Raw genomic sequence first — 15,588 nt, forward strand, 5'->3', positions numbered from 1 at the left:
GTCTCCAAGGTTCTCTGAGTGTGTTTCCAGGTCGATCTTCCCAGGGTCATAACTCTGAGCTCATGAGGGCTATCGATGAAATGTGGAATGCTACAAGATGGTGATGCCAAGGCCTAAAATAACCTATCTTATTTTTGAGAGATCACATTCTATTTGGATTCATTATAGCGATCTTGCTTGATGCCAAAACTCACAGTGTGCCTTAGTTCATAGGTGCACCATAGCGTAACTTTGAAACTGCTAATCTTGGCATCAAATTGTCAGTGCTATTAGCTCTAGATGGGTAGCTAAACCTAGTGACACCCTTTTTCTAGCTAAGAAGAGACTCCATCATCCATGGCCACCCCATACTTAGGAGTCTCCAAGTTTCTCTAAGTGTGTTTCAAAGTTGATATTTTGAGGGTCGTAACTTAGAGTTCATGAGGGCTACTGATGAAATGTCAAATGATACAAGATGGGCATGCTAAGGCCTAAAATAACAAATATCTTTTTTTTTAGATCACATTCCATATGGATTTGGCACAAGGATCTTGTTCGATGACAAAACTTGTAGTGTATTTCCGTTCATAGGTGCACCACAACGTAACTTTGAAACCACTGATCTTGGCATCGAATTGTCAACACCATTAGCTCTAGAGGGGTGGGTGAACCTTAGTGACACCCTTGTTCCAGCCACAAAGAGCCTCCATCATCCAAGGCCACCTTGTACTAAGGAGTCTCCAAGGAGCTCTAAGTGTGTATTGAGGTCAATCTTTTGAGGGTCATAACTAGGAGCTTGTGTGGGATATTGAGAACCCCTTACCAAGTTTGGTGAACTCATCTAATTAATAATTTAAAGTTATAGAAACAATTTCCCAAAATTACAAAAGTTGCAAATTTACAATTTTGCAACTTTTGCAACTTTTTCTTGCAATGTGAAAATGAGTGCAAATAGTTAGTTAGGGTTTGAGCATGACCATACAAGGTTGGAAAAACCTATATAAGATGTGAAATGATAGAATTAATTAACAAAGCCAATTTACATAATGATAGAATACATTACTTGATGGTTGGATTGAGGAAATGAAGTATGGTTCAAAAGTTATGATTGATTGTGCTTGGGTCTATACAAAGGACACCAAGAACATATGTTTTAGATGATTTGGTTCCTAAGTTTTGTTAAGTGAATCAGTATGGGTAATCTAATCAATGTGATAAATGTATAGATATTATTCATATGGATATGGTATTGGACAACCAAGTTTAAAAGTTTTGTTCCAATCAAGTCTCTTAAGTTGGGATATTTTGAGGTTATGTTGAAATTGAAAAGTTGTAGTATGAGGATAGTAACAAAGTGAAGGGTTAGTTATCAAAGACTATGAGTCTAGGAATGAGTTCATGGTTGGGAATAGAATCCATGGTTGAGTGGAGTCCTTAAGTGTGCTGAGATTAGATTTGAAGCCAAGAGTTAGTTTCAAGGTTGAAGGTGGAGTTTAAAATCAGATTTCGGGGTTATGTAAACCTTGTGTAGGAGGTTAACAAGTGTATTTATGTCATGATAGCACTTCAAATTAAAAATTGCATCCAAATTTGATAATAAAGGTTGTTAAAATATTATTCACAAATTATTTCATTTGAATCAAATATAACAAACATGATCAAAATTAATTATATTCCATAAACATGAATAATACACATTATCCACAATAAATTGAACAATACTAGATACTAAATTAATATGTATATCATTGTGCACATAAATGACAAAAATATATATCAAAATACATGTATCCATAAACAAATTACACAAATATATATCAAATTTCATGTATCCATACATAAATTACACAAATATATATCAAAATACATAGATCCATATACAAAATGTGGCTAATCATGCCATCAGAATGTGTATAATATCAATGTTTCTATAAACAATGTGGTTAATGCCATCTCAAAATGTCTCATGATGCATCCTATGACAACTATACTATCCCAGGCTATTGGTGGATGATCAAAATGCAACCTCTTCATTGCACTAGGTGGATCGGATGACTCCTACGTAAACAAAAAAGGAAAACCAAAAGTTAGACTACTAAATTTATATTATTCTTTGTATCTAGCATTGAATTTACTCAAATGCATAAAGATTTTTTTTTAATGAATATTTATACTATTAAAATTTCATCATGAAAACCTATCTTGTCGACCTCTTGCACCGGTCAAGAGTCCTCTCATGTCCTCAAAAATGCTTGTACCTCACTGATTGTGGCTTGTTTATGTTCAAATATGTTTTTTAGATGAATCTACAACTTAAAATATAACATTATAATTCATAGTATGCTAAATTTATAACATATAATCAACAATTCAAACTACAACTTACCTGTGTCAGCTCCTCCTTAGGATATAGTGGTTGCATCATCAAATATACAAAACTCTCCCATCCAACCTCATGTGCACTAGGAGTTTCCTATGAGATACAAAATACTTGTTGTTAATATCATGGAAATCAATTTTGAATTTATCTATGAAAATAAGGAAAACAAAAAATAAATGATACTTATACATACAATGGGGCTCTTAGTGCAAATAGAAATGCCAAAGCATCTATGACGCAACATTTGTATGGGGACATTGCTAGTAGCCACACCTTATAAAATAAAGTGTGTAATTAAATTTCATTACCACAAACATTTTACAAGAATGCATTGATATTTAATCAAATAGAAAGCACCTAATTATCTTTCCCTTTTCAATGGGTCCTGGCTCATCCCTCGCACTTTTCCCCCCTAAGGATAGCTGATACCTACAAGAAAGAAGAAAGATTAGAAACCATATATGCTACAATATCAAATAGAAAAAATAATGAGAATGCAACATAATGTACCATAGATGTCTCAAGGCCAAATAAAATAGCCAAGATCATGGCATCATCAACCTGTCTCAGCTCCTCCTCAATCATCAACTAAACATGAATGAAGATCACATACATGTATAAGTCAGTATGGCGTAAAAATTAAAATTACTCTATTATAAAGATTAACTTTAAATCACATATGTCATAATAAAAAAATGTATACATGTACCAACATAGAAGGTGTCCATGCCTTTGCATGCCCCTCCTCTCTTGCATCAGGGTCTGTAGCCTTTGCATGTGCATCTAGTGTATCCTCATCAAATACAAACTGATACTTAGGAAGATCACCTATGTGACCTATACAAATATTCTTACATATTATACAAGTATGGGGCACACAAATATGTAATGAGCTCATCGATGATTAACTTGCACCAACACCATCAACCCGGGACAATAGCACTGACCTAGCCTGGGATATCAATAGGCTACTCAATCTATGGATGGCTCTAATAGTTTGAGAGCTAGCCTCTGCAATGATATCAAGATGTTGCACTCAAGGAGAGGGCAGAAATCAATAGGGGAGACAAAAGTGCTAGCTTTCTTCCACTAGGAAGAGCATCTATGTTGAGGAGCTCCTCCTCCTACACCCATGTTAGGCTTTATGCTCCAATAGTTCACCTTGAGGCCCAAAAAAAATTCTAAATACAATTTTCCAAGGAAATAAAATGGCACCTCTAAATTGCTATGTGGAGGGATATCAAAAACCATCCACCAACAATCCCAAAATTTTACACATATGGCATCATTTGTACAACATTTAATCGATAGTTTGAGCTTTTTGCAATCGACTGGTAAACTGGTTTTTGGGTCTACAAAAAGGACAACCAAATCATCTTTACTTATATTGAGGGCTGCAACCTCATCATAGTCCAACCCATCATCAAACATCTCATGTATTTTGTCATGCCATTGAAGAGTGGCATTTTGTTCATTCGTAATTGTTTCAATGTTATCCACTATGGTGTTCAACATGGATAACATAGGAGCCAATGCAAGTACAAGATTATATGTTGTTTGCAAAGCCTTCAATTTGGTGAGATTTTCAAATATCAAATCCTCAATTCGAGGAGGGTTTTGAGGGGGTAATGGATCATATGGTGGACAATTTTGAGGGGGCACTCTATCATTTGTTGGGGGCTTACGAGGAATAGTATTCCTTGCCTCAGTATTATCATTTTGGTCAACCATAGCTATTAATTTGCAAAACATAACTTATATTAAAAAAAACCTAAATTTTAACAAATTCAATTAAAACTAACAAATTTATAATAAAATTGATTGAAAACATAAAAAAACCTAAAGTCACTTACCTTATTGTGTATCCATTTTACAATCAGATATCCAAGCTAAAAACGTGAACACACTGTCAAAACAACAACCCTCATTATTACCACATATCCAATTTGATATCAGATACTCAACATTATCGGATATCTGATATAAAATTAGATATTTGATAATATCGGGTATCTGATATCAAATCAAATACCCAATAAGGCTTGGGCCTACTTTTTAGCATTAGTATCAAGATAGGTGGAAAAAAGTTAGGGTGGATTTTGAAACACTTTTAGACATTTTCAAACTCTATTTTTTTTGACATCACCACTTTTTGGAACACCATGATCCTACAAATGCCCATGATGGGATGAACTGAACTTCAAATATATCTTTAACTTTGTCTATAATGTTTGTTAAAAATACCCAATAAACTTGGTATCTCAATCAGAAACTATACTTTTTGGAAGACCATGTAATCTATGTCAGAAATATAAGAGGAGTAATTTGGAGGGGAAGGTTGAATGAGTTACCAAAAAAATAAATCCCATATCCCTTAAGATGTCAATACAATACAAAACCAAAACTCTGCTAAAATTGAAATACTATTGTAACTTAGTTTACATAGTAACACTTGGTTTACACTAAGAATTACTATCACTTGTTAACATGTTTAGAGTGTTTAACCTTAATTAACATAGTTGAAAAATCATAAAGAAAATAACATGAACACAAGAGACACCAAGATTTAACATGGAAATCCAATTTGGGAACATGACAAATTGTAACTAGTTACTATTTTTTACTCTTCTAAAGTGAGCCCTATCAGGTGCCAACCCTATTAAAGGTTACAAAACACACTCTTAGGTGTGACCCCATTAAAGGATTTATTTCACCCAATTAGGAGTGGCCTTGTTAGAGGTCTTTATACACTTCAATCTAGAAATGCTTTCTTGTTAAAGGATTTGGCAAATAGTTGTTAGGCTAACTCTATTAGGAGATTTGATTCACTACTACAATTATTAGAGAGTAACAATGACTTGACCTGATTGCTAATGCAACTATCTTTGATGATTTTAGATCTCTATTCTAGCTTGAATACTTGATCCTCCTTGATCAGAATGTTCTTTGTAGCTTAGTTAACTAGGATACATTGATAGCCTTCCAATTTGATTTCTTGATTTATTTTTTTCATCCCATGCTTCTTCACAATTCAACCCACAACTTGAATTTAGATTTATATGTTTTACCTTTTCAAGTTGGATTGAATAGACTTTCAAAAAATGAAATTCATTACATGAGTCAGCTAGAACTAACCAAAAAAACTATCAAATCAAATATATAGATATAGGAAAATCCTTCGTTAGCCAACCCAACTCGGTCAATACTAACTCAAAAACAACTTTCCTTTAGAATTCATTTGGTAGACAAGTGAACTCGGTTAACACTAGTTCCATGCCAACTTGCTTTGTTAACAAAGTGAACTTGGTTAAGATTTGTTATGTGCTATCTTCCCTAGAATACTTGACATAAAAAAAAACTTCCTTCAACACCCAAGTTAGCTTGACTAACATTGATTTCTTGTTAAAGACTTGAAATTTATGTTAACATCAAAGACAATATACAATTGCATTATTGTTTTCAATAAATCTCACCACTTCTCCAAAAAATAACTTCGCTACATCGACACAATTAGTAGTCTTCTTGCAGGGAATGAAAGGTTTCATCTTTGAAACTATATCAATGAACAAAAATATAGAATCATGCCCCCAATATGTCCTTGGTAAACAAAGAAAAAAATTCATACTAAAATCTTATGATGAATTTTGAGGTATAGGTAATTGTTGATACAAACTAATACTTTTCTTCACTCATTTTTCCATCTGACATACTCTGCAGCTATGTATAAACTTTTTAAGATCTTGTTGCAACTATGGATAGTAATAATTCTCACCAACCAAAGGAATATTTTTATCTCTACCAATTTATCTAGTTTATCCTTCACTATGCTTCTCCTTAACGAGATTCTTTCTCATAGAAAATTTTCGTATACAAAAATGACTTCCTTTAAAAAAAAATCAATCTTGGATTATGAAATTCAACCAATTTCTCATGTCAAGTGTAACAAGTTCTATAAAATCCTTGCAAAATTCACCAAAGCTAGGATCCTCTAGATACAAACTCTTGATTTCCTTGAGCCTAACCAGCTCAATCTACATCTTTGTCAACAAAAGTTATCTCCAACTAAAAGCATCTTCAACTCTATTAGACTTCCCACACCTACATTTAAAAATAAATTTATAACTCTACAAAAACTCAACCCATTATAAATGCTTCTAGTTTGATATCCTTGACTATTAAAATATTGCTTCAAGCTTGATGATCAGTCTACAAAAAGTAATCCTTAGGATGAAGGTAGTGTCTCTACTTCTTTAATGTCTAAACTATAGCATAAAATTCCCAATTATAAATATAATAATTTTTTTTGGCATCATTCAATTTCTCACTCAAATAAAAAATAAGTCTCCCTTCTTGTTTGAAATAAATGAATTTCTCAAAATATCTCCTATTATAGTACCACTAGCATAACAGTCTACTTCAAACACCTTGTTAAAATATGGAAGTTCTAGTCTATTTCAAAAAATTGGAAGTCTTATCTACTCATGTAGTGTACTAAATTATTTCCTCTCTCATCCCATTATTTCATCAAGGGTCCACAAATATTGCTAAAACTTTTGATAAGCTTTCTATAGAAACTAGCTAGTCCAAGAAAAGATCCACCTTAGTCATTCTCTTTGGATTAGATCATTCAAGAATACACTTCACTTTCTTAGGGTCCATTTTGAAATCTTTTTTGAGACCAACAATCCTACATGCACCAATTCCTTCACAAAACTGCACTTCTTCAAATTTATTAGTATTTTTCTTTCCTCAACTATTAAAACACCATCTAAATGTGTATCAAATGCTCCTCCAAAGTCTAAATAAAGATCAAAATACAATCTAGGATAAATAATAACTAGTCATACAATCCTTCCTCTATCTTGAAGGAAACATTTCATTCATCTTCTTCTCTAATTTGAATTTAATGGTAACCACTCTTTAGATTTATCTTTGCTAAATACACTACTTCACTCAAGTAGTTGATAATATCATCCACTAGGGACAACAAAATTCTATACTTGGTTGTGATCTTTTTGATAGCTCAAGAATCTATACATACCCTCTGTTATCTATTCTTCTTTTTTTCTAATACTATTGGTATAGCACATGGACTTAGGCTCTCTAGAATCAAACCCTTTTGTAACAATTCATGGACTTTTCCTTCAATTTCCTCACTTTCTATTTGTGTTATTTTGTATGCTACCTTGTTTGTAAATCTGTCTCCTAGAATAAAGTATAGCTTGTGATTGATCTTCCTTATTGATGGTAATCCATCAGGCATATTATCACATACAATATCTATAAATTCCTTTAGCAAATTTGTAACTTCATCACACGCCTCTTCTATTTTCCCTTTACCATCTTTTAGAATTACAACAAAATACATATTCTCATACCTCATGCATTCTAGGAACTTATTTCCATAAAAAAAATACTCTAGTAGGACTATATACCTTTTCATTTATATCCTTCAATGGTTTAATCATATGTTTCACTTCATCCTATGTTAGGGTGTTGGTATTTGCACGACCATCATGTACAACATGTGTATCAAACTACCATAACTTAACCAAAAATATATGAAATATGTCCATAGGTATGATATCAAAAAGAAACTCATCTAGGTAGCTCCCAATCTTTAACATCACTAAGAACTTTTCATTTCCCATGACCTTGTGGTCATCATATACCCTTGTGACATGGAATAGATGTGAATGGTTTTGATTCTTAAGCTTTAACTTTGTGACCATATTCTTTGACACCAAATTGTTAGTTTTTCCTTCATAAATGATCACAACACAACACTTATCTTCACAACTTCATCTTGTGCAAAACAAGCTCCTCCTTTGATCAAGTTTAGTCTCACCGCTTAGTATGACTCTTATATTAACTAGGAAATCACATCTTTTGGCATCTTTAGAATTTTATGACCTGGTATGTTCATAACCACAAGAAACTTTGGCCTAACCTTTATTTCACCTATATGTCCTTCCTTGGCACTGGGTACATTTGGATGCCCTATGCCATTCTTCTCCATAGTGAAAATAGGTTCCACAAAAACCTCCCATTTCATATTCTTTCCCCCTTCCCCTTCCTCTTCCTCTTTGATCTCTATTATTCTTATCGTGAAAATTATTGGAATTGATTCATCTCTATTTTTTATTGCTACTTCTAAATTCATCCTTCTTGTTTTGATCATTATTTAAGCCTCCATAAGATAGTAAGGTAGATCTTCCACCATGACCTCTTTCTCTATTCTTATTATAAAATTTATTATTCATTTTTTACTCAACTCCAAGGGAAAAATTTTATGCCTCTTAAATACTATTCATATGGACCAGACTCATCTCCTCCTAAACTTTTGGTCTCAACCCATTAAGATAATTGGAAATTTTTCCTTGTCAACTTCTACAAGGTGTATTCTACTAAGAACTTGGTAGAACTCCTTCTTATACCCCCCTTAATAAATCTTCTCACTTGCTTCAACCCTTGGATTTTCTTTAGCTGATGTAGGAGCATCTTTGGTTTACTCAGTGGCTACTCTGGAGTTCATGGAAGAAGGCTTAGTAGTTTCTTTGGAGGGTACTTGGACTGATACTTAGTTGAAGAAGAGATGCTTGTTAGTGGTTTCTTAGTCATCTCTTAGAAGTTATTGGTTGATAACTTAGTGGATGGATGGACTTGATGATCCTAGAGGTGTTTAGCTATTAAAGGAGCTTGACATGGCTTGGGGGCACTTGGTCATCAAATGAGCTTGACAATGCCTATGAGAACTTGGAAGACACTAAGAGCTTCATGAAGCTTGGTTCCAATGTTGCTCAGGTTGTTTGGTCATTGAAGGGACTTGGTCTATGGAGGAGGAACTCAACTATAGTGTTACACAAATTCCTTGGTTATTGAAAGAGGACTCATCATATTCTAGGGAGCTTGACTACTTTGGTTGTTGTGTTGACCAAGTGGTTTGGTCAATGTTGGAGCTTGGTCATTCTTGATGGAATGTTGACACTGGAAATAGTTGTCTTTGACACTTAGTTTGGTCTTGGTTCTCATGGTACTCAAGTTGTTAGTGAGCTAACTTTTGGTGTTCAATTTTTGTATGGGTATTTGTGTTGCAACCAACTTGTTGCTTATGCAAATATATAATGTTAAGGTTTATTTTAATTTATAATGAGCTAGATTGACTTGTGGCTTCATTTTCTATAAGTAAGGGTGTCTTGTGGAGTGTTAAGAAAAGGAGATTAGGTCGTCCATCTTCGAGAAGAGGATGAAGTGTAGGAGAAAACTTTGAGAAGGGCTAGTAGCTAAGGCTTGGTAAACCAAGAGATTTCTTAGTGGGCTTGCAAGCACAGATTGAGATTTCCTTGAGGTTTTCTACTAGAGTGTTGATTTGGATTAGATGGGATTAGTGTGGAGTTGGATCTTAAGTGATCTTGCATAACTATTTTGTAATTGCTTTTTTATTTGGTGCTAACCTAGAAGGCCTAATAGCTAGGCACATTACATGTAAATAGTTTTTTTATTAATCAAGTATGGTGATTTGGTATCATATCTTGCATTTTGTGTTTGATTTTTGCTATGTGGTTATTTGCAAGGATTTAGATTACCTCAAGTAGGGGTACCTCTATATTCTTGCTGCATTAGGTGGTATCAGATCTTAGTTGTTCCCAGGTGTGTAAACCAACAATCAAAGTTGAGGTAGTTTGCACTAGGATCTTGGGTTAAAAGAAGTTAATATGAGAAGATCTTGATCTAGTGTTGGATTTCTCTTTCTAGATTCCTTGATCTCTTAGCTGTGAGGTGGCCAATCATGATTCTTACTCACAATTGAAGAGGACTTGTAGATGGATCGATGGATGTAAAGATGGAAGGTTGATATTGTTCTGGTAGATTGATCTATTGGTGATTTTTTGTAAAGGGTTTGTGAAACTCTCAAGTAGTGAAAAATTACCTATATAAGGAAGGTGCATAGGTTGTCTAGGACACCTCTTGGTGTTAGTTCTTGACTCTATCTTCCAAATTATTGTAAGGAAGGAACCCATGTGGGTTTGAATATTGTAATTCAAAATTTGGTAACTTTGTATTTGCAATGATAATGAGAAGCCCATATTTTTCTATGGAAATTTGTTGTTATTTCTTTATTTTGGTTATGTGTTTGTGTATTAAGGGGAGCACCCTAATCAAGAGACACCTAATGTAATTTGATAAGTAAGCCCATCACACGAGGTAGTAAGAGGAAAACCAAGATGATTAACCTCCTCCTTTTCTATCCATAATGAATCCTCCACTGGCATCTCTTTCCATTTGATAATATATGCATCATATGTTATGTTCCTTGTGCTTCTTTCGATGTAACTACACAATATCTCCTCAATCTCCTTTTTAGGTGAAGTAGTTGCTAGATTATTCCAATATACTTTTGTAATTTCATCTCCATCACCTACTTCATAATACTCTATCAAATATAAAATGTTAAATATGAGTGACACATTTAGTTCAATAGGAAACTCTACTTCATAGGCATTTCTAGAATCATTCCTTTTCATTAATTTGCATGGTCCAAACTTCTTCATTTTTATCTTATTGTATGTACCCATTAGAAATTTATCCTTGTTCAAATGAACCATGACTTCATCATCAATCTAAAATTATTTATATGTCATTTTTCTTATATACCTTAACCTTGTACTCTATATTCATTTTTATACTATTCTTTTTCACCTCCTAATGGATGGTCTTCAAATGTTTATAAAAATCCTCTATTTTAGCACTAGTTATCTATCATTTATCTAAAGATGCCTCAATTTAGAAGCATTTATGGGACTACTATATATAATCTAAAATGTTGATTTATTAGTACTCCTATTGCCAAAATTATTATATGTAAATTCTTCCTATGGTAAAATCAGATCCAAACCATTTTACTTATCTCCAACCAAGTATCTCAACAAATTCCCCAAACTTAGATTCACAACTTCTATTTGTCCATCAACCTTTCGATGATTGGATGAACTAAACTTCAAATATATCTTTAATGTTGTCTATAATGGTTGTTAAAAATACCCAATAAACCTAGTATCTCAATCATAAACTATACTTTTTGAAAGACCATGTAATCTATGTTAGAAATATAAGAGGAGTAATTGAGAGGGGAGGAGTGAATTAGCTATGACAAAGATAAATCCCATATCTCTTGAGATGTCAATACAATACAAAACCAAAACTCTGCTGAAACTAAAATACTATTGTAACTCAGTTTACACAAGAACACTTGGTTTACACTAAGAATTACTATCACTTGGAAAACACTAAAATAATCATTTCTTAATATGTTTAGTGTGTTTAACCTTAACTAACTTAGTTGTAGAATCATAAAGAAAATAACAGGAACACAAGAGACATCAAGATTTAACATGGAAACCCAATTTGGGAAACCACAAATTGTAACTAGTTACTATTTTTAACTCTTCTGAAGTGAACCTTGTTAGGTGCCAACCCTATTAAAGGTTACAAAACACATTGTTAGGTGTGACCCATTAAAGGATTTAGTTCCCCTATTAGGATTGGTCTTATTAGAGGCCTTTGGAAACTTCAATCTAGAAATACCACCTTGTTAGAGGATTCAAAAAATATTTGTTAGGCTAACTCTATAAGGAGATTTGATTCACTGCTAAAAATATTACAGAGCAACAATGACTTGACCTGATTGTTGATGCAACTATCTTTTTCGATTTTAGATCTTTGTTCTAGCTTCAATACTTGATCCTCCTGTATTAAAATGTTATTTGTAGCTCGATCAATTAGGATGGTTTGATAGCTCGGTCAGTTAGGATGGTCTAATATCCTTCCAATTCACTTCCATGATTTGTCTTTTTAATCCCATGGTTCTTCACAATTCAATCCATAAATTGAATTCATATTTATATGTTTTACCTTGTCAAGTTTACTTGAATACACTTTCAAAAAATGAAATTCATTTCATGATTCAGCTAGAACTAACTAATAAAATTGTCAGATCAAATTTACTAATATAGGAAAATCCTTCATTAGCTAACCCAACTCGATCAATACTAACTTAGAAATGACTTTCCTTTAGACTTTCATTGGTAACCATGTGAGCTCGGTTAACATTGGTTCCATGCCAACTTCCTTTGTTAACCAATGTGAACTTGGTTAAGATTTTTTATGTGTTATCATGTTTGGAACACTTGACATACACAAGAAACTTCCTTCAACACCAGAGTGAGGTCAGCTGACACTGATTTCTTGGTAAAGACTTGACATTTGTGTTAACATCAAAGACAATATACAATTGCATAATTTTTTTCAATAAATCTCTCCACTTCTCTAAAAAATAACTTCACTACATGGACAACATTAGTAGTCTTCTTGCTGGGAATGAAAGGTTTCACCTTTGGAACTATATCAACCACCACAAATATAGAATCACGCCCTCAATATGTCCTTCATAAACAAAGAACAAAATCTATATCAACATCTTCTAATGACTTATGAGGTATAGGTAATTGTTGATACAAACCAATATTTTTCTTCACTCATTTTTCCATCTTACATGTACTTTGCAACTCTATACAAACTTTTTAACATCTTGTTGCAACTATGGCTAGTAATAATTCTCACCAACCAAGGAAATATTTTTGTCTCTACCAATGTGTTTAGTGAATCCTTCACTATTCTTCTCCTTAATGAGATTATTTCTCATAGAACATTTGGGTATGTACAAATGACTTCCTTTGAACAAAATTCCATCTTAGATTATGAAATTCAACCAATTTGTCATGTCAAGTATTACAAGCTCTATACAATCTTTCCAAAATTCACCAAAACTAGGATCCTCTAGATACAAATTTTTGATTTCCTTGAACCTAACCACCTCAATCTACATCTTTTTGAACAAGATTTATCTCCAAAAAAGAGAATCTTCAACTCTATTAGACTTCCCACACCTGCATCTAAAAATAAATGTATAACTATACCAAAAATCAACCCATTTCAAATGCCTTTCATTAAATCTCGTTGACTATTAAAATATTACTTGAAGCTTGATGATTAGTGTACAAAAAAAAATCCTTAGGATGAAGGTAGTGTCTCCACTTCTTTAATGTCTGAACTATAGCATAAAATTCTCAATCTTAAATATAATTTATTTTTTTGGCATCATTTAATTTCTTACTAAAATAGGCAATAGGTCTACCTTCTTATTTGAAATATATGAATTTCTCAAAACATCTCCTATTACAGTACCACTAGAATCATAGTCTACTTGAAACACCTTATTAAAATGTGGAAGTGCTAATTTATTTCAGAAAATTGGAAATCTTATCTACACGTATAGTCTACTAAATTATTTATGCTCTCATTACATTATTTCATCAAGGGTCCACAAATATTGTTAAAACTTTTGATAAAATTTCTATATAAACTAGATAGTCCATGAAAAGATCTTACCTTAGTCATTCTCCTTAGAGTAGGTCATTGAAGGGTAGACTTCACTTTCTTAGGGTCCATTTTAAAACCTTTTTTGAGACTAAAAATCCCAGGTACACCAACTCCTTCTTCACAAAATCACACTGCTTCAAATTTATTAGTATTTTTTCTTTCCTCAACTAATAAAAAACCATCTAAATCTATATCAAATGACCCTCCAAAGTCTTAATAAAGATAAAAATATCATTTGTTAAATTTGTTCAATGCTCTCTTTGAGATTCCTGACAAGGGCTTAACCACCTCCTGTGTACTATAAGTTGAGTAGTTATATTAGGCATTGACAGATCAGTCTTTTGGTGTAATGGAAACCCCACTCTAATGAGTGGTATCAGAGCTTGGTCATAGATTTGAATCCTCAAACCCTCAGGAAATGCTAAGGGGGAGATTGTTAAATTTTTTCAATGCTCCCCTCGAGATTTGTGACAAGGGCTTAACCACTTCCTGTGTACTATAAGTTGAGTGGTTGTACTGGGCATTTATAGATCAATCCTTTGGTGTAACAAGAACCCCACTCTAAAAATCATCTAGGTAAATAATAACTAGTCATACAATCCTTCCCCTATCTTGAAGGAAATCTTCCATTCATCTTCTTCTTTGATTTAAATCTGATGGTACCAACTCTTTAGATTTATCTTTGTTAAATACACAACTCTTTTCTCAAGTAGTTGATAATATCATCCTTGAAGGACAAAAAAAATCTATACTTGATTATGATCCTATTGATAGCTCAAGAATCTATATATATCCTCTACTATCCATTCTTCTTTTTAGCTAAGGCTACTAGTATAGAAAATGGAATCAGGCTCTCTAGAATCAAACCTTTTCTAACAATTCATGCACTTGTCCTTTCAATTCTTCACTTTCTTTTTTTGTTATTTTATATGCTACCTTGTTTGGAAATTAGCCTCCTAGAATCAAGTCTAGCTAGTGATTGATCCTCCTTATTGATGGTAATCCATCAAGCATATTATCACATTCAATATCTAGATATTCTTTCAACAAGTTTTCAACTTCTACACACACCTTTTCTACTTTCTCTTTACCATCTTTGGAATTACAACAAAATACATATGCTCATTCCTCATGCCTTCTAGGAACTTCTTTCCATAAAAAACACATACTCTAGCATGACTACATATCTTTTCATTTAAATGCTTCAATATCTTAATCTTATGTTTCACTTCATCATTTGTTAGAGTGTTTGTATTTGCACATCCATCATGTACAGCATGCATGTGAAACTGCCATAGCTTAACTAAAATATATGAAATATGTCCATAGGTATGATATCAAAAAGAACCTCATCCTCATAGCTCACAATCTTGGACATCACTAAGAACTTTTCATTTCCCGTGACCTTGTCGTCATCATATACCCTATGATATGGCATACATGAGAATGGTGTTGCTTCTTAACATTTAACTTTGTGACCATATTCTTTGACACTAGATTGTCAGTTTTACCACCATAAATGATCACATCACAACACTTATCTTCAGAGTTTCACCTTGTATAAAACAAGCTCCTCTTTTGATTAGGTTCATTCTCACCACTTAGTATGACTCTTTTATTAACTAGGACTTCACATCTTTTGGAATCTTTAGAATGTTATGATCTAGTATGTTCATCAACATGCACAACTTTGGCCTAGCTGTTATTTCACCTATATGTCCTTCCTTTGCATTGGGTACATTTGGATGCCCTATGCTCTTCTTCTTCGTAGTGAAAATAGCTTCCACAAA

This window comes from Cupressus sempervirens, chromosome 11 (assembly GCF_028749045.1).
Source record: "Cupressus sempervirens isolate cs-2001-9-10 chromosome 11, ASM2874904v1, whole genome shotgun sequence".
NCBI lineage: Eukaryota > Viridiplantae > Streptophyta > Pinopsida > Cupressales > Cupressaceae > Cupressus > Cupressus sempervirens.